The 16,356-nt window shown below is 52.1% G+C and overlaps 33 non-coding genes across 33 annotated transcripts; 27 read left to right on the top strand and 6 right to left on the bottom strand.

The window, feature by feature from the left end:
* Window positions 1-248: 248 nt before the first annotated feature.
* Trnam-cau (transfer RNA methionine (anticodon CAU)) lies at window positions 249-321 on the top strand. The gene has a single exon. It is a non-coding gene; the product is annotated as a tRNA-Met (tRNA).
* Window positions 322-775: 454 nt separating this feature from the next.
* Trnae-uuc (transfer RNA glutamic acid (anticodon UUC)) lies at window positions 776-847 on the top strand. Its single transcript has one exon. It is a non-coding gene; the product is annotated as a tRNA-Glu (tRNA).
* A 257-nt stretch (window positions 848-1,104) lies between these two features.
* Window positions 1,105-1,178, top strand: Trnai-aau (transfer RNA isoleucine (anticodon AAU)). Its single transcript has one exon. It is a non-coding gene; the product is annotated as a tRNA-Ile (tRNA).
* Window positions 1,179-1,906: 728 nt separating this feature from the next.
* Window positions 1,907-1,978, bottom strand: Trnag-ucc (transfer RNA glycine (anticodon UCC)). The gene has a single exon. It is a non-coding gene; the product is annotated as a tRNA-Gly (tRNA).
* A 331-nt stretch (window positions 1,979-2,309) lies between these two features.
* Trnag-gcc (transfer RNA glycine (anticodon GCC)) lies at window positions 2,310-2,380 on the top strand. The gene has a single exon. It is a non-coding gene; the product is annotated as a tRNA-Gly (tRNA).
* A 294-nt stretch (window positions 2,381-2,674) lies between these two features.
* Window positions 2,675-2,747, top strand: Trnam-cau (transfer RNA methionine (anticodon CAU)). Its single transcript has one exon. It is a non-coding gene; the product is annotated as a tRNA-Met (tRNA).
* Window positions 2,748-3,201: 454 nt separating this feature from the next.
* Trnae-uuc (transfer RNA glutamic acid (anticodon UUC)) lies at window positions 3,202-3,273 on the top strand. The gene has a single exon. It is a non-coding gene; the product is annotated as a tRNA-Glu (tRNA).
* A 257-nt stretch (window positions 3,274-3,530) lies between these two features.
* Trnai-aau (transfer RNA isoleucine (anticodon AAU)) lies at window positions 3,531-3,604 on the top strand. Its single transcript has one exon. It is a non-coding gene; the product is annotated as a tRNA-Ile (tRNA).
* Window positions 3,605-4,332: 728 nt separating this feature from the next.
* On the bottom strand, window positions 4,333-4,404 carry Trnag-ucc (transfer RNA glycine (anticodon UCC)). Its single transcript has one exon. It is a non-coding gene; the product is annotated as a tRNA-Gly (tRNA).
* A 331-nt stretch (window positions 4,405-4,735) lies between these two features.
* On the top strand, window positions 4,736-4,806 carry Trnag-gcc (transfer RNA glycine (anticodon GCC)). The gene has a single exon. It is a non-coding gene; the product is annotated as a tRNA-Gly (tRNA).
* Window positions 4,807-5,100: 294 nt separating this feature from the next.
* On the top strand, window positions 5,101-5,173 carry Trnam-cau (transfer RNA methionine (anticodon CAU)). The gene has a single exon. It is a non-coding gene; the product is annotated as a tRNA-Met (tRNA).
* Window positions 5,174-5,627: 454 nt separating this feature from the next.
* On the top strand, window positions 5,628-5,699 carry Trnae-uuc (transfer RNA glutamic acid (anticodon UUC)). The gene has a single exon. It is a non-coding gene; the product is annotated as a tRNA-Glu (tRNA).
* A 257-nt stretch (window positions 5,700-5,956) lies between these two features.
* Window positions 5,957-6,030, top strand: Trnai-aau (transfer RNA isoleucine (anticodon AAU)). The gene has a single exon. It is a non-coding gene; the product is annotated as a tRNA-Ile (tRNA).
* A 727-nt stretch (window positions 6,031-6,757) lies between these two features.
* Window positions 6,758-6,829, bottom strand: Trnag-ucc (transfer RNA glycine (anticodon UCC)). Its single transcript has one exon. It is a non-coding gene; the product is annotated as a tRNA-Gly (tRNA).
* A 331-nt stretch (window positions 6,830-7,160) lies between these two features.
* On the top strand, window positions 7,161-7,231 carry Trnag-gcc (transfer RNA glycine (anticodon GCC)). Its single transcript has one exon. It is a non-coding gene; the product is annotated as a tRNA-Gly (tRNA).
* A 294-nt stretch (window positions 7,232-7,525) lies between these two features.
* Window positions 7,526-7,598, top strand: Trnam-cau (transfer RNA methionine (anticodon CAU)). The gene has a single exon. It is a non-coding gene; the product is annotated as a tRNA-Met (tRNA).
* Window positions 7,599-8,052: 454 nt separating this feature from the next.
* On the top strand, window positions 8,053-8,124 carry Trnae-uuc (transfer RNA glutamic acid (anticodon UUC)). Its single transcript has one exon. It is a non-coding gene; the product is annotated as a tRNA-Glu (tRNA).
* A 257-nt stretch (window positions 8,125-8,381) lies between these two features.
* Window positions 8,382-8,455, top strand: Trnai-aau (transfer RNA isoleucine (anticodon AAU)). The gene has a single exon. It is a non-coding gene; the product is annotated as a tRNA-Ile (tRNA).
* A 727-nt stretch (window positions 8,456-9,182) lies between these two features.
* On the bottom strand, window positions 9,183-9,254 carry Trnag-ucc (transfer RNA glycine (anticodon UCC)). Its single transcript has one exon. It is a non-coding gene; the product is annotated as a tRNA-Gly (tRNA).
* Window positions 9,255-9,585: 331 nt separating this feature from the next.
* Trnag-gcc (transfer RNA glycine (anticodon GCC)) lies at window positions 9,586-9,656 on the top strand. The gene has a single exon. It is a non-coding gene; the product is annotated as a tRNA-Gly (tRNA).
* Window positions 9,657-9,950: 294 nt separating this feature from the next.
* On the top strand, window positions 9,951-10,023 carry Trnam-cau (transfer RNA methionine (anticodon CAU)). Its single transcript has one exon. It is a non-coding gene; the product is annotated as a tRNA-Met (tRNA).
* Window positions 10,024-10,477: 454 nt separating this feature from the next.
* On the top strand, window positions 10,478-10,549 carry Trnae-uuc (transfer RNA glutamic acid (anticodon UUC)). The gene has a single exon. It is a non-coding gene; the product is annotated as a tRNA-Glu (tRNA).
* Window positions 10,550-10,806: 257 nt separating this feature from the next.
* On the top strand, window positions 10,807-10,880 carry Trnai-aau (transfer RNA isoleucine (anticodon AAU)). The gene has a single exon. It is a non-coding gene; the product is annotated as a tRNA-Ile (tRNA).
* Window positions 10,881-11,607: 727 nt separating this feature from the next.
* Trnag-ucc (transfer RNA glycine (anticodon UCC)) lies at window positions 11,608-11,679 on the bottom strand. The gene has a single exon. It is a non-coding gene; the product is annotated as a tRNA-Gly (tRNA).
* Window positions 11,680-12,010: 331 nt separating this feature from the next.
* On the top strand, window positions 12,011-12,081 carry Trnag-gcc (transfer RNA glycine (anticodon GCC)). The gene has a single exon. It is a non-coding gene; the product is annotated as a tRNA-Gly (tRNA).
* A 294-nt stretch (window positions 12,082-12,375) lies between these two features.
* Trnam-cau (transfer RNA methionine (anticodon CAU)) lies at window positions 12,376-12,448 on the top strand. Its single transcript has one exon. It is a non-coding gene; the product is annotated as a tRNA-Met (tRNA).
* Window positions 12,449-12,902: 454 nt separating this feature from the next.
* Window positions 12,903-12,974, top strand: Trnae-uuc (transfer RNA glutamic acid (anticodon UUC)). Its single transcript has one exon. It is a non-coding gene; the product is annotated as a tRNA-Glu (tRNA).
* A 257-nt stretch (window positions 12,975-13,231) lies between these two features.
* Window positions 13,232-13,305, top strand: Trnai-aau (transfer RNA isoleucine (anticodon AAU)). Its single transcript has one exon. It is a non-coding gene; the product is annotated as a tRNA-Ile (tRNA).
* A 728-nt stretch (window positions 13,306-14,033) lies between these two features.
* Window positions 14,034-14,105, bottom strand: Trnag-ucc (transfer RNA glycine (anticodon UCC)). The gene has a single exon. It is a non-coding gene; the product is annotated as a tRNA-Gly (tRNA).
* Window positions 14,106-14,436: 331 nt separating this feature from the next.
* On the top strand, window positions 14,437-14,507 carry Trnag-gcc (transfer RNA glycine (anticodon GCC)). The gene has a single exon. It is a non-coding gene; the product is annotated as a tRNA-Gly (tRNA).
* Window positions 14,508-14,801: 294 nt separating this feature from the next.
* On the top strand, window positions 14,802-14,874 carry Trnam-cau (transfer RNA methionine (anticodon CAU)). The gene has a single exon. It is a non-coding gene; the product is annotated as a tRNA-Met (tRNA).
* A 454-nt stretch (window positions 14,875-15,328) lies between these two features.
* Window positions 15,329-15,400, top strand: Trnae-uuc (transfer RNA glutamic acid (anticodon UUC)). The gene has a single exon. It is a non-coding gene; the product is annotated as a tRNA-Glu (tRNA).
* A 257-nt stretch (window positions 15,401-15,657) lies between these two features.
* On the top strand, window positions 15,658-15,731 carry Trnai-aau (transfer RNA isoleucine (anticodon AAU)). Its single transcript has one exon. It is a non-coding gene; the product is annotated as a tRNA-Ile (tRNA).
* Window positions 15,732-16,356: the final 625 nt, after the last annotated feature.

Here is a 16,356-nt window from a genome sequence, read left to right as displayed (position 1 = left end):
CGAAGTGCGTGAGCCATGAGAATGAACCGCGGGATTCCGTGTGGAAACAACCAAACATGCAGCGCGCACGACTTCTCGTTTGGACGCTTGCGTGCTATTGTACATACTGGAGTCGGCCTAGCATCGCAAGTTGCCTGCCGCGCCGGGAATGCACGTGTAGCAACAGAAAAAAATGAGTTAGGAAGTGCAGACTCTCTACCACTGGTATTTGGTACTTACCGAGATTCCAGAAGGTGTGGCGATCACCTGCCTCGGTAGCGCAGTAGGCAGCGCGTAAGTCTCATAATCTTAAGGTCGTGAGTTCGATCCTCACCCGGGGCATTTAATTTACTTTCGTTCACAGCTAAATTGACGGCTCTGGGGTTGCGAAGGAGCGAAACAGTTTGTAGTTTGTTATCCACAAGGCTTCAACAACTCACCGTGAAAATGTTTACTTCCCGTTATTACTACGTGCAGTTCTTTTGTAAAATTTTCAAGAAAAAAAGTCCTAGTAACAAAACTGAATTTCGTATGATATAGCATGTAAAGTCACACAATGTACGACCTGAAATATAATGACAGGCAGCAGGTCTTTACTTGCGAAATAAGTAAATAAATATTGCTATTTACAGCTTTGCTTTTCCTCCTACCCCTGTAACAACGAGGCCAAAAGCAATGGATTGTGACTTTTGCCATGCGCGCCTCGCCATGGGCGCGCGAAAAGATGCTCGCAAACAGGGAAGTGCGACACGGAAAGCGAGTGGAGGGGGTGCAAACCCCGAGAAAAGTGTGCGCGTCCGGTGTGATCTAGTGGCTAGGATACCTGGCTTTCACCCAGGAGGCCCGGGTTCGATTCCCGGTACCGGTACGGAATTTTTTCGGAACAAATCACGACAAGTTTTGACCGTGCGAAATGCTGTTTCACGTCCTCCTCGCATTATAGATACTGGTTCGTAAACGTCAGCCGAAAACTGTCGAGAGAAACGGGCACGCAATGAAATTACTACGAGCAGCGGAATAAAGGGAGAAGAGACGCTGGTACACTGTTGGGCTGCTGCCATAGAAATGTTACATGGCAATACGCACAGCAATTGCCGCGAAGCGATGGAAGTCTCTCTGCACCGAGGCCCGTTAGCTCAGTTGGTTAGAGCGTCGTGCTAATAACGCGAAGGTCGTGGGTTCGATCCCCCCACGGGCCACTACGATTTTACTATTTCAAAAAGGCAACGCCGATTTCCCCGGGGAAGTATGGTGACAAAGAAATCGTCACATTGTTGTGGGAGCTGGTAGGGGACCGGAACGCGACGTGTCGGGACGCGCTAAAACACTTCACTGGTCACAGCACGCTGAACACACAGTTTCTCGTCCGATCACCGCGACTGCGCGACGCTGGGCGTTGTCAGTGCTTGGGCGGGTGACCGCCTGCCAACACAGGGCACTGTCGACAGTTTCAATTCGTATTTCTCTTTCCGCTTCGGTTTCGGAGCTGCAGCGCTATTCGGTCAAGGGCACTGGCGCCACGTTTTGCCTCTCCGTATGCCAAGTCGCGCCGTGCGGCCACAGTGTAATGAAGGAGCGTGTTGTAAAATTTTCAACAAAGGAAGAAAGGAATGTACTAGTAATAAAACTGAATTTGTATGACAGAACATGTAAAATCACACCATGATAACAGGCAGCGGGTCTTTACCTGAGGCATAAGTAATGTTGTGCCCGCCTCGCCATACCTCTCTCAGTCGTTTCGCGTGCTTGTCCTTTTGATATAGGCCGACTGGAGAGCGTCAGCTCTCGCGTCAGCCGAGACAAGTCGAGACTCAAGGGGAATCGACGCACACACTATAGGGTGGCCTGCAGCGGCTGAGAGGGGGGAAGAAACATTAATTTAAGGACGCGTGGCAAAAGTACTCATACGCGAAAGTAAAAAGCCGGCTGCGGTGGCCGGGAATCGAACCCGGATCAACTGCTTGGAAGGCAACTATGCTGACCATTACACCACCACCGCACGGTTTTCTTCCGCGCACGCCGCGCTGTGTCTGCTTCCCGCCTGTCGGCGGCGGCTGAAGGTGGTCGTAGCAGTAGGCGCATTACGGGGTAGGCGAGCGCATCCAGACGGCGCCTCTACGCACATTTCGCGTCCTTTGGCAAGAGTCGTCGCGTGCGTGCGAAGCAACAGTACTTAGACGATCGCGTTCGGGCGTCATTTTTAAGCAGTGCAGTGCAGGATTCAGCGTTTGTAGCATTCTCTCGGGAGGATGCGACGGCGCTGGACGGCAGTCCCACTTTCCCTTCAGACGTCTGCCGCGGAAAGCACCAGGAAGGTGCGCACTAGCTGAGCATCGGTGGTTCAGTGGTAGAATGCTCGCCTGCCACGCGGGCGGCCCGGGTTCGATTCCCGGCCGATGCATCATTTTGTTTTTTCTCCGATACTGGAGCTGCGTGTCTTTCGCACTCGAAGTGCGTGAGCCATGAGAATGAACCGCGGGATTCCGTGTGGAAACAACCAAACATGCAGCGCGCACGACTTCTCGTTTGGACGCTTGCGTGCTATTGTACATACTGGAGTCGGCCTAGCATCGCAAGTTGCCTGCCGCGCCGGGAATGCACGTGTAGCAACAGAAAAAAATGAGTTAGGAAGTGCAGACTCTCTACCACTGGTATTTGGTACTTACCGAGATTCCAGAAGGTGTGGCGATCACCTGCCTCGGTAGCGCAGTAGGCAGCGCGTAAGTCTCATAATCTTAAGGTCGTGAGTTCGATCCTCACCCGGGGCATTTAATTTACTTTCGTTCACAGCTAAATTGACGGCTCTGGGGTTGCGAAGGAGCGAAACAGTTTGTAGTTTGTTATCCACAAGGCTTCAACAACTCACCGTGAAAATGTTTACTTCCCGTTATTACTACGTGCAGTTCTTTTGTAAAATTTTCAAGAAAAAAAGTCCTAGTAACAAAACTGAATTTCGTATGATATAGCATGTAAAGTCACACAATGTACGACCTGAAATATAATGACAGGCAGCAGGTCTTTACTTGCGAAATAAGTAAATAAATATTGCTATTTACAGCTTTGCTTTTCCTCCTACCCCTGTAACAACGAGGCCAAAAGCAATGGATTGTGACTTTTGCCATGCGCGCCTCGCCATGGGCGCGCGAAAAGATGCTCGCAAACAGGGAAGTGCGACACGGAAAGCGAGTGGAGGGGGTGCAAACCCCGAGAAAAGTGCGCGCGTCCGGTGTGGTCTAGTGGCTAGGATACCTGGCTTTCACCCAGGAGGCCCGGGTTCGATTCCCGGTACCGGTACGGAATTTTTTCGGAACAAATCACGACAAGTTTTGACCGTGCGAAATGCTGTTTCACGTCCTCCTCGCATTATAGATACTGGTTCGTAAACGTCAGCCGAAAACTGTCGAGAGAAACGGGCACGCAATGAAATTACTACGAGCAGCGGAATAAAGGGAGAAGAGACGCTGGTACACTGTTGGGCTGCTGCCATAGAAATGTTACATGGCAATACGCACAGCAATTGCCGCGAAGCGATGGAAGTCTCTCTGCACCGAGGCCCGTTAGCTCAGTTGGTTAGAGCGTCGTGCTAATAACGCGAAGGTCGTGGGTTCGATCCCCCCACGGGCCACTACGATTTTACTATTTCAAAAAGGCAACGCCGATTTCCCCGGGGAAGTATGGTGACAAAGAAATCGTCACATTGTTGTGGGAGCTGGTAGGGGACCGGAACGCGACGTGTCGGGACGCGCTAAAACACTTCACTGGTCACAGCACGCTGAACACACAGTTTCTCGTCCGATCACCGCGACTGCGCGACGCTGGGCGTTGTCAGTGCTTGGGCGGGTGACCGCCTGCCAACACAGGGCACTGTCGACAGTTTCAATTCGTATTTCTCTTTCCGCTTCGGTTTCGGAGCTGCAGCGCTATTCGGTCAAGGGCACTGGCGCCACGTTTTGCCTCTCCGTATGCCAAGTCGCGCCGTGCGGCCACAGTGTAATGAAGGAGCGTGTTGTAAAATTTTCAACAAAGGAAGAAAGGAATGTACTAGTAATAAAACTGAATTTGTATGACAGAACATGTAAAATCACACCATGATAACAGGCAGCGGGTCTTTACCTGAGGCATAAGTAATGTTGTGCCCGCCTCGCCATACCTCTCTCAGTCGTTTCGCGTGCTTGTCCTTTTGATATAGGCCGACTGGAGAGCGTCAGCTCTCGCGTCAGCCGAGACAAGTCGAGACTCAAGGGGAATCGACGCACACACTATAGGGTGGCCTGCAGCGGCTGAGAGGGGGGAAGAAACATTAATTTAAGGACGCGTGGCAAAAGTACTCATACGCGAAAGTAAAAAGCCGGCTGCGGTGGCCGGGAATCGAACCCGGATCAACTGCTTGGAAGGCAACTATGCTGACCATTACACCACCACCGCACGGTTTTCTTCCGCGCACGCCGCGCTGTGTCTGCTTCCCGCCTGTCGGCGGCGGCTGAAGGTGGTCGTAGCAGTAGGCGCATTACGGGGTAGGCGAGCGCATCCAGACGGCGCCTCTACGCACATTTCGCGTCCTTTGGCAAGAGTCGTCGCGTGCGTGCGAAGCAACAGTACTTAGACGATCGCGTTCGGGCGTCATTTTTAAGCAGTGCAGTGCAGGATTCAGCGTTTGTAGCATTCTCTCGGGAGGATGCGACGGCGCTGGACGGCAGTCCCACTTTCCCTTCAGACGTCTGCCGCGGACAGCACCAGGAAGGTGCGCACTAGCTGAGCATCGGTGGTTCAGTGGTAGAATGCTCGCCTGCCACGCGGGCGGCCCGGGTTCGATTCCCGGCCGATGCATCATTTTGTTTTTTCTCCGATACTGGAGCTGCGTGTCTTTCGCACTCGAAGTGCGTGAGCCATGAGAATGAACCGCGGGATTCCGTGTGGAAACAACCAAACATGCAGCGCGCACGACTTCTCGTTTGGACGCTTGCGTGCTATTGTACATACTGGAGTCGGCCTAGCATCGCAAGTTGCCTGCCGCGCCGGGAATGCACGTGTAGCAACAGAAAAAAATGAGTTAGGAAGTGCAGACTCTCTACCACTGGTATTTGGTACTTACCGAGATTCCAGAAGGTGTGGCGATCACCTGCCTCGGTAGCGCAGTAGGCAGCGCGTAAGTCTCATAATCTTAAGGTCGTGAGTTCGATCCTCACCCGGGGCATTTAATTTACTTTCGTTCACAGCTAAATTGACGGCTCTGGGGTTGCGAAGGAGCGAAACAGTTTGTAGTTTGTTATCCACAAGGCTTCAACAACTCACCGTGAAAATGTTTACTTCCCGTTATTACTACGTGCAGTTCTTTTGTAAAATTTTCAAGAAAAAAAGTCCTAGTAACAAAACTGAATTTCGTATGATATAGCATGTAAAGTCACACAATGTACGACCTGAAATATAATGACAGGCAGCAGGTCTTTACTTGCGAAATAAGTAAATAAATATTGCTATTTACAGCTTTGCTTTTCCTCCTACCCCTGTAACAACGAGGCCAAAAGCAATGGATTGTGACTTTTGCCATGCGCGCCTCGCCATGGGCGCGCGAAAAGATGCTCGCAAACAGGGAAGTGCGACACGGAAAGCGAGTGGAGGGGGTGCAAACCCCGAGAAAAGTGTGCGCGTCCGGTGTGATCTAGTGGCTAGGATACCTGGCTTTCACCCAGGAGGCCCGGGTTCGATTCCCGGTACCGGTACGGAATTTTTTCGGAACAAATCACGACAAGTTTTGACCGTGCGAAATGCTGTTTCACGTCCTCCTCGCATTATAGATACTGGTTCGTAAACGTCAGCCGAAAACTGTCGAGAGAAACGGGCACGCAATGAAATTACTACGAGCAGCGGAATAAAGGGAGAAGAGACGCTGGTACACTGTTGGGCTGCTGCCATAGAAATGTTACATGGCAATACGCACAGCAATTGCCGCGAAGCGATGGAAGTCTCTCTGCACCGAGGCCCGTTAGCTCAGTTGGTTAGAGCGTCGTGCTAATAACGCGAAGGTCGTGGGTTCGATCCCCCCACGGGCCACTACGATTTTACTATTTCAAAAAGGCAACGCCGATTTCCCCGGGGAAGTATGGTGACAAAGAAATCGTCACATTGTTGTGGGAGCTGGTAGGGGACCGGAACGCGACGTGTCGGGACGCGCTAAAACACTTCACTGGTCACAGCACGCTGAACACACAGTTTCTCGTCCGATCACCGCGACTGCGCGACGCTGGGCGTTGTCAGTGCTTGGGCGGGTGACCGCCTGCCAACACAGGGCACTGTCGACAGTTTCAATTCGTATTTCTCTTTCCGCTTCGGTTTCGGAGCTGCAGCGCTATTCGGTCAAGGGCACTGGCGCCACGTTTTGCCTCTCCGTATGCCAAGTCGCGCCGTGCGGCCACAGTGTAATGAAGGAGCGTGTTGTAAAATTTTCAACAAAGGAAGAAAGGAATGTACTAGTAATAAAACTGAATTTGTATGACAGAACATGTAAAATCACACCATGATAACAGGCAGCGGGTCTTTACCTGAGGCATAAGTAATGTTGTGCCCGCCTCGCCATACCTCTCTCAGTCGTTTCGCGTGCTTGTCCTTTTGATATAGGCCGACTGGAGAGCGTCAGCTCTCGCGTCAGCCGAGCAAAGTCGAGACAAAGGGGAATCGACGCACACACTATAGGGTGGCCTGCAGCGGCTGAGAGGGGAGAAGAAACATTAATTTAAGGACGCGTGGCAAAAGTACTCATACGCGAAAGTAAAAAGCCGGCTGCGGTGGCCGGGAATCGAACCCGGATCAACTGCTTGGAAGGCAACTATGCTGACCATTACACCACCACCGCACGGTTTTCTTCCGCGCACGCCGCGCTGTGTCTGCTTCCCGCCTGTCGGCGGCGGCTGAAGGTGGTCGTAGCAGTAGGCGCATTACGGGGTAGGCGAGCGCATCCAGACGGCGCCTCTACGCACATTTCGCGTCCTTTGGCAAGAGTCGTCGCGTGCGTGCGAAGCAACAGTACTTAGACGATCGCGTTCGGGCGTCATTTTTAAGCAGTGCAGTGCAGGATTCAGCGTTTGTAGCATTCTCTCGGGAGGATGCGACGGCGCTGGACGGCAGTCCCACTTTCCCTTCAGACGTCTGCCGCGGAAAGCACCAGGAAGGTGCGCACTAGCTGAGCATCGGTGGTTCAGTGGTAGAATGCTCGCCTGCCACGCGGGCGGCCCGGGTTCGATTCCCGGCCGATGCATCATTTTGTTTTTTCTCCGATACTGGAGCTGCGTGTCTTTCGCACTCGAAGTGCGTGAGCCATGAGAATGAACCGCGGGATTCCGTGTGGAAACAACCAAACATGCAGCGCGCACGACTTCTCGTTTGGACGCTTGCGTGCTATTGTACATACTGGAGTCGGCCTAGCATCGCAAGTTGCCTGCCGCGCCGGGAATGCACGTGTAGCAACAGAAAAAAATGAGTTAGGAAGTGCAGACTCTCTACCACTGGTATTTGGTACTTACCGAGATTCCAGAAGGTGTGGCGATCACCTGCCTCGGTAGCGCAGTAGGCAGCGCGTAAGTCTCATAATCTTAAGGTCGTGAGTTCGATCCTCACCCGGGGCATTTAATTTACTTTCGTTCACAGCTAAATTGACGGCTCTGGGGTTGCGAAGGAGCGAAACAGTTTGTAGTTTGTTATCCACAAGGCTTCAACAACTCACCGTGAAAATGTTTACTTCCCGTTATTACTACGTGCAGTTCTTTTGTAAAATTTTCAAGAAAAAAAGTCCTAGTAACAAAACTGAATTTCGTATGATATAGCATGTAAAGTCACACAATGTACGACCTGAAATATAATGACAGGCAGCAGGTCTTTACTTGCGAAATAAGTAAATAAATATTGCTATTTACAGCTTTGCTTTTCCTCCTACCCCTGTAACAACGAGGCCAAAAGCAATGGATTGTGACTTTTGCCATGCGCGCCTCGCCATGGGCGCGCGAAAAGATGCTCGCAAACAGGGAAGTGCGACACGGAAAGCGAGTGGAGGGGGTGCAAACCCCGAGAAAAGTGCGCGCGTCCGGTGTGGTCTAGTGGCTAGGATACCTGGCTTTCACCCAGGAGGCCCGGGTTCGATTCCCGGTACCGGTACGGAATTTTTTCGGAACAAATCACGACAAGTTTTGACCGTGCGAAATGCTGTTTCACGTCCTCCTCGCATTATAGATACTGGTTCGTAAACGTCAGCCGAAAACTGTCGAGAGAAACGGGCACGCAATGAAATTACTACGAGCAGCGGAATAAAGGGAGAAGAGACGCTGGTACACTGTTGGGCTGCTGCCATAGAAATGTTACATGGCAATACGCACAGCAATTGCCGCGAAGCGATGGAAGTCTCTCTGCACCGAGGCCCGTTAGCTCAGTTGGTTAGAGCGTCGTGCTAATAACGCGAAGGTCGTGGGTTCGATCCCCCCACGGGCCACTACGATTTTACTATTTCAAAAAGGCAACGCCGATTTCCCCGGGGAAGTATGGTGACAAAGAAATCGTCACATTGTTGTGGGAGCTGGTAGGGGACCGGAACGCGACGTGTCGGGACGCGCTAAAACACTTCACTGGTCACAGCACGCTGAACACACAGTTTCTCGTCCGATCACCGCGACTGCGCGACGCTGGGCGTTGTCAGTGCTTGGGCGGGTGACCGCCTGCCAACACAGGGCACTGTCGACAGTTTCAATTCGTATTTCTCTTTCCGCTTCGGTTTCGGAGCTGCAGCGCTATTCGGTCAAGGGCACTGGCGCCACGTTTTGCCTCTCCGTATGCCAAGTCGCGCCGTGCGGCCACAGTGTAATGAAGGAGCGTGTTGTAAAATTTTCAACAAAGGAAGAAAGGAATGTACTAGTAATAAAACTGAATTTGTATGACAGAACATGTAAAATCACACCATGATAACAGGCAGCGGGTCTTTACCTGAGGCATAAGTAATGTTGTGCCCGCCTCGCCATACCTCTCTCAGTCGTTTCGCGTGCTTGTCCTTTTGATATAGGCCGACTGGAGAGCGTCAGCTCTCGCGTCAGCCGAGCAAAGTCGAGACAAAGGGGAATCGACGCACACACTATAGGGTGGCCTGCAGCGGCTGAGAGGGGAGAAGAAACATTAATTTAAGGACGCGTGGCAAAAGTACTCATACGCGAAAGTAAAAAGCCGGCTGCGGTGGCCGGGAATCGAACCCGGATCAACTGCTTGGAAGGCAACTATGCTGACCATTACACCACCACCGCACGGTTTTCTTCCGCGCACGCCGCGCTGTGTCTGCTTCCCGCCTGTCGGCGGCGGCTGAAGGTGGTCGTAGCAGTAGGCGCATTACGGGGTAGGCGAGCGCATCCAGACGGCGCCTCTACGCACATTTCGCGTCCTTTGGCAAGAGTCGTCGCGTGCGTGCGAAGCAACAGTACTTAGACGATCGCGTTCGGGCGTCATTTTTAAGCAGTGCAGTGCAGGATTCAGCGTTTGTAGCATTCTCTCGGGAGGATGCGACGGCGCTGGACGGCAGTCCCACTTTCCCTTCAGACGTCTGCCGCGGAAAGCACCAGGAAGGTGCGCACTAGCTGAGCATCGGTGGTTCAGTGGTAGAATGCTCGCCTGCCACGCGGGCGGCCCGGGTTCGATTCCCGGCCGATGCATCATTTTGTTTTTTCTCCGATACTGGAGCTGCGTGTCTTTCGCACTCGAAGTGCGTGAGCCATGAGAATGAACCGCGGGATTCCGTGTGGAAACAACCAAACATGCAGCGCGCACGACTTCTCGTTTGGACGCTTGCGTGCTATTGTACATACTGGAGTCGGCCTAGCATCGCAAGTTGCCTGCCGCGCCGGGAATGCACGTGTAGCAACAGAAAAAAATGAGTTAGGAAGTGCAGACTCTCTACCACTGGTATTTGGTACTTACCGAGATTCCAGAAGGTGTGGCGATCACCTGCCTCGGTAGCGCAGTAGGCAGCGCGTAAGTCTCATAATCTTAAGGTCGTGAGTTCGATCCTCACCCGGGGCATTTAATTTACTTTCGTTCACAGCTAAATTGACGGCTCTGGGGTTGCGAAGGAGCGAAACAGTTTGTAGTTTGTTATCCACAAGGCTTCAACAACTCACCGTGAAAATGTTTACTTCCCGTTATTACTACGTGCAGTTCTTTTGTAAAATTTTCAAGAAAAAAAGTCCTAGTAACAAAACTGAATTTCGTATGATATAGCATGTAAAGTCACACAATGTACGACCTGAAATATAATGACAGGCAGCAGGTCTTTACTTGCGAAATAAGTAAATAAATATTGCTATTTACAGCTTTGCTTTTCCTCCTACCCCTGTAACAACGAGGCCAAAAGCAATGGATTGTGACTTTTGCCATGCGCGCCTCGCCATGGGCGCGCGAAAAGATGCTCGCAAACAGGGAAGTGCGACACGGAAAGCGAGTGGAGGGGGTGCAAACCCCGAGAAAAGTGCGCGCGTCCGGTGTGGTCTAGTGGCTAGGATACCTGGCTTTCACCCAGGAGGCCCGGGTTCGATTCCCGGTACCGGTACGGAATTTTTTCGGAACAAATCACGACAAGTTTTGACCGTGCGAAATGCTGTTTCACGTCCTCCTCGCATTATAGATACTGGTTCGTAAACGTCAGCCGAAAACTGTCGAGAGAAACGGGCACGCAATGAAATTACTACGAGCAGCGGAATAAAGGGAGAAGAGACGCTGGTACACTGTTGGGCTGCTGCCATAGAAATGTTACATGGCAATACGCACAGCAATTGCCGCGAAGCGATGGAAGTCTCTCTGCACCGAGGCCCGTTAGCTCAGTTGGTTAGAGCGTCGTGCTAATAACGCGAAGGTCGTGGGTTCGATCCCCCCACGGGCCACTACGATTTTACTATTTCAAAAAGGCAACGCCGATTTCCCCGGGGAAGTATGGTGACAAAGAAATCGTCACATTGTTGTGGGAGCTGGTAGGGGACCGGAACGCGACGTGTCGGGACGCGCTAAAACACTTCACTGGTCACAGCACGCTGAACACACAGTTTCTCGTCCGATCACCGCGACTGCGCGACGCTGGGCGTTGTCAGTGCTTGGGCGGGTGACCGCCTGCCAACACAGGGCACTGTCGACAGTTTCAATTCGTATTTCTCTTTCCGCTTCGGTTTCGGAGCTGCAGCGCTATTCGGTCAAGGGCACTGGCGCCACGTTTTGCCTCTCCGTATGCCAAGTCGCGCCGTGCGGCCACAGTGTAATGAAGGAGCGTGTTGTAAAATTTTCAACAAAGGAAGAAAGGAATGTACTAGTAATAAAACTGAATTTGTATGACAGAACATGTAAAATCACACCATGATAACAGGCAGCGGGTCTTTACCTGAGGCATAAGTAATGTTGTGCCCGCCTCGCCATACCTCTCTCAGTCGTTTCGCGTGCTTGTCCTTTTGATATAGGCCGACTGGAGAGCGTCAGCTCTCGCGTCAGCCGAGCAAAGTCGAGACAAAGGGGAATCGACGCACACACTATAGGGTGGCCTGCAGCGGCTGAGAGGGGAGAAGAAACATTAATTTAAGGACGCGTGGCAAAAGTACTCATACGCGAAAGTAAAAAGCCGGCTGCGGTGGCCGGGAATCGAACCCGGATCAACTGCTTGGAAGGCAACTATGCTGACCATTACACCACCACCGCACGGTTTTCTTCCGCGCACGCCGCGCTGTGTCTGCTTCCCGCCTGTCGGCGGCGGCTGAAGGTGGTCGTAGCAGTAGGCGCATTACGGGGTAGGCGAGCGCATCCAGACGGCGCCTCTACGCACATTTCGCGTCCTTTGGCAAGAGTCGTCGCGTGCGTGCGAAGCAACAGTACTTAGACGATCGCGTTCGGGCGTCATTTTTAAGCAGTGCAGTGCAGGATTCAGCGTTTGTAGCATTCTCTCGGGAGGATGCGACGGCGCTGGACGGCAGTCCCACTTTCCCTTCAGACGTCTGCCGCGGAAAGCACCAGGAAGGTACGCACTAGCTGAGCATCGGTGGTTCAGTGGTAGAATGCTCGCCTGCCACGCGGGCGGCCCGGGTTCGATTCCCGGCCGATGCATCATTTTGTTTTTTCTCCGATACTGGAGCTGCGTGTCTTTCGCACTCGAAGTGCGTGAGCCATGAGAATGAACCGCGGGATTCCGTGTGGAAACAACCAAACATGCAGCGCGCACGACTTCTCGTTTGGACGCTTGCGTGCTATTGTACATACTGGAGTCGGCCTAGCATCGCAAGTTGCCTGCCGCGCCGGGAATGCACGTGTAGCAACAGAAAAAAATGAGTTAGGAAGTGCAGACTCTCTACCACTGGTATTTGGTACTTACCGAGATTCCAGAAGGTGTGGCGATCACCTGCCTCGGTAGCGCAGTAGGCAGCGCGTAAGTCTCATAATCTTAAGGTCGTGAGTTCGATCCTCACCCGGGGCATTTAATTTACTTTCGTTCACAGCTAAATTGACGGCTCTGGGGTTGCGAAGGAGCGAAACAGTTTGTAGTTTGTTATCCACAAGGCTTCAACAACTCACCGTGAAAATGTTTACTTCCCGTTATTACTACGTGCAGTTCTTTTGTAAAATTTTCAAGAAAAAAAGTCCTAGTAACAAAACTGAATTTCGTATGATATAGCATGTAAAGTCACACAATGTACGACCTGAAATATAATGACAGGCAGCAGGTCTTTACTTGCGAAATAAGTAAATAAATATTGCTATTTACAGCTTTGCTTTTCCTCCTACCCCTGTAACAACGAGGCCAAAAGCAATGGATTGTGACTTTTGCCATGCGCGCCTCGCCATGGGCGCGCGAAAAGATGCTCGCAAACAGGGAAGTGCGACACGGAAAGCGAGTGGAGGGGGTGCAAACCCCGAGAAAAGTGCGCACGTCCGGTGTGGTCTAGTGGCTAGGATACCTGGCTTTCACCCAGGAGGCCCGGGTTCGATTCCCGGTACCGGTACGGAATTTTTTCGGAACAAATCACGACAAGTTTTGACCGTGCGAAATGCTGTTTCACGTCCTCCTCGCATTATAGATACTGGTTCGTAAACGTCAGCCGAAAACTGTCGAGAGAAACGGGCACGCAATGAAATTACTACGAGCAGCGGAATAAAGGGAGAAGAGACGCTGGTACACTGTTGGGCTGCTGCCATAGAAATGTTACATGGCAATACGCACAGCAATTGCCGCGAAGCGATGGAAGTCTCTCTGCACCGAGGCCCGTTAGCTCAGTTGGTTAGAGCGTCGTGCTAATAACGCGAAGGTCGTGGGTTCGATCCCCCCACGGGCCACTACGATTTTACTATTTCAAAAAGGCAACGCCGATTTCCCCGGGGAAGTATGGTGACAAAGAAATCGTCACATTGTTGTGGGAGCTGGTAGGGGACCGGAACGCGACGTGTCGGGACGCGCTAAAACACTTCACTGGTCACAGCACGCTGAACACACAGTTTCTCGTCCGATCACCGCGACTGCGCGACGCTGGGCGTTGTCAGTGCTTGGGCGGGTGACCGCCTGCCAACACAGGGCACTGTCGACAGTTTCAATTCGTATTTCTCTTTCCGCTTCGGTTTCGGAGCTGCAGCGCTATTCGGTCAAGGGCACTGGCGCCACGTTTTGCCTCTCCGTATGCCAAGTCGCGCCGTGCGGCCACAGTGTAATGAAGGAGCGTGTTGTAAAATTTTCAACAAAGGAAGAAAGGAATGTACTAGTAATAAAACTGAATTTGTATGACAGAACATGTAAAATCACACCATGATAACAGGCAGCGGGTCTTTACCTGAGGCATAAGTAATGTTGTGCCCGCCTCGCCATACCTCTCTCAGTCGTTTCGCGTGCTTGTCCTTTTGATATAGGCCGACTGGAGAGCGTCAGCTCTCGCGTCAGCCGAGACAAGTCGAGACTCAAGGGGAATCGACGCACACACTATAGGGTGGCCTGCAGCGGCTGAGAGGGGGGAAGAAACATTAATTTAAGGACGCGTGGCAAAAGTACTCATACGCGAAAGTAAAAAGCCGGCTGCGGTGGCCGGGAATCGAACCCGGATCAACTGCTTGGAAGGCAACTATGCTGACCATTACACCACCACCGCACGGTTTTCTTCCGCGCACGCCGCGCTGTGTCTGCTTCCCGCCTGTCGGCGGCGGCTGAAGGTGGTCGTAGCAGTAGGCGCATTACGGGGTAGGCGAGCGCATCCAGACGGCGCCTCTACGCACATTTCGCGTCCTTTGGCAAGAGTCGTCGCGTGCGTGCGAAGCAACAGTACTTAGACGATCGCGTTCGGGCGTCATTTTTAAGCAGTGCAGTGCAGGATTCAGCGTTTGTAGCATTCTCTCGGGAGGATGCGACGGCGCTGGACGGCAGTCCCACTTTCCCTTCAGACGTCTGCCGCGGAAAGCACCAGGAAGGTGCGCACTAGCTGAGCATCGGTGGTTCAGTGGTAGAATGCTCGCCTGCCACGCGGGCGGCCCGGGTTCGACTCCCGGCCGATGCATCATTTTGTTTTTTCTCCGATACTGGAGCTGCGTGTCTTTCGCACTCGAAGTGCGTGAGCCATGAGAATGAACCGCGGGATTCCGTGTGGAAACAACCAAACATGCAGCGCGCACGACTTCTCGTTTGGACGCTTGCGTGCTATTGTACATACTGGAGTCGGCCTAGCATCGCAAGTTGCCTGCCGCGCCGGGAATGCACGTGTAGCAACAGAAAAAAATGAGTTAGGAAGTGCAGACTCTCTACCACTGGTATTTGGTACTTACCGAGATTCCAGAAGGTGTGGCGATCACCTGCCTCGGTAGCGCAGTAGGCAGCGCGTAAGTCTCATAATCTTAAGGTCGTGAGTTCGATCCTCACCCGGGGCATTTAATTTACTTTCGTTCACAGCTAAATTGACGGCTCTGGGGTTGCGAAGGAGCGAAACAGTTTGTAGTTTGTTATCCACAAGGCTTCAACAACTCACCGTGAAAATGTTTACTTCCCGTTATTACTACGTGCAGTTCTTTTGTAAAATTTTCAAGAAAAAAAGTCCTAGTAACAAAACTGAATTTCGTATGATATAGCATGTAAAGTCACACAATGTACGACCTGAAATATAATGACAGGCAGCAGGTCTTTACTTGCGAAATAAGTAAATAAATATTGCTATTTACAGCTTTGCTTTTCCTCCTACCCCTGTAACAACGAGGCCAAAAGCAATGGGTTGTGACTTTTGCCATGCGCGCCTCGCCATGGGCGCGCGAAAAGATGCTCGCAAACAGGGAAGTGCGACACGGAAAGCGAGTGGAGGGGGTGCAAACCCCGAGAAAAGTGTGCGCGTCCGGTGTGATCTAGTGGCTAGGATACCTGGCTTTCACCCAGGAGGCCCGGGTTCGATTCCCGGTACCGGTACGGAATTTTTTCGGAACAAATCACGACAAGTTTTGACCGTGCGAAATGCTGTTTCACGTCCTCCTCGCATTATAGATACTGGTTCGTAAACGTCAGCCGAAAACTGTCGAGAGAAACGGGCACGCAATGAAATTACTACGAGCAGCGGAATAAAGGGAGAAGAGACGCTGGTACACTGTTGGGCTGCTGCCATAGAAATGTTACATGGCAATACGCACAGCAATTGCCGCGAAGCGATGGAAGTCTCTCTGCACCGAGGCCCGTTAGCTCAGTTGGTTAGAGCGTCGTGCTAATAACGCGAAGGTCGTGGGTTCGATCCCCCCACGGGCCACTACGATTTTACTATTTCAAAAAGGCAACGCCGATTTCCCCGGGGAAGTATGGTGACAAAGAAATCGTCACATTGTTGTGGGAGCTGGTAGGGGACCGGAACGCGACGTGTCGGGACGCGCTAAAACACTTCACTGGTCACAGCACGCTGAACACACAGTTTCTCGTCCGATCACCGCGACTGCGCGACGCTGGGCGTTGTCAGTGCTTGGGCGGGTGACCGCCTGCCAACACAGGGCACTGTCGACAGTTTCAATTCGTATTTCTCTTTCCGCTTCGGTTTCGGAGCTGCAGCGCTATTCGGTCAAGGGCACTGGCGCCACGTTTTGCCTCTCCGTATGCCAAGTCGCGCCGTGCGGCCACAGTGTAATGAAGGAGCGTGTTGTAAAATTTTCAACAAAGGAAGAAAGGAATGTACTAGTAATAAAACTGAATTTGTATGACAGAACATGTAAAATCACACCATGATAACAGGCAGCGGGTCTTTACCTGAGGCATAAGTAATGTTGTGCCCGCCTCGCCATACCTCTCTCAGTCGTTTCGCGTGCTTGTCCTTTTGATATAGGCCGACTGGAGAGCGTCAGCTCTCGCGTCAGCCGAGACAAGTCGAGACTCAAGGGGAATCG

The sequence above is a fragment of the Schistocerca nitens genome, chromosome 2 (genome assembly GCF_023898315.1).
Source record: "Schistocerca nitens isolate TAMUIC-IGC-003100 chromosome 2, iqSchNite1.1, whole genome shotgun sequence".
In the NCBI taxonomy this organism is placed as follows: Eukaryota; Metazoa; Arthropoda; class Insecta; order Orthoptera; family Acrididae; genus Schistocerca; species Schistocerca nitens.
The sequence above is the reverse complement of the archived record's forward strand: the minus strand, read 5'-3'. Positions and strand labels throughout refer to the sequence as shown.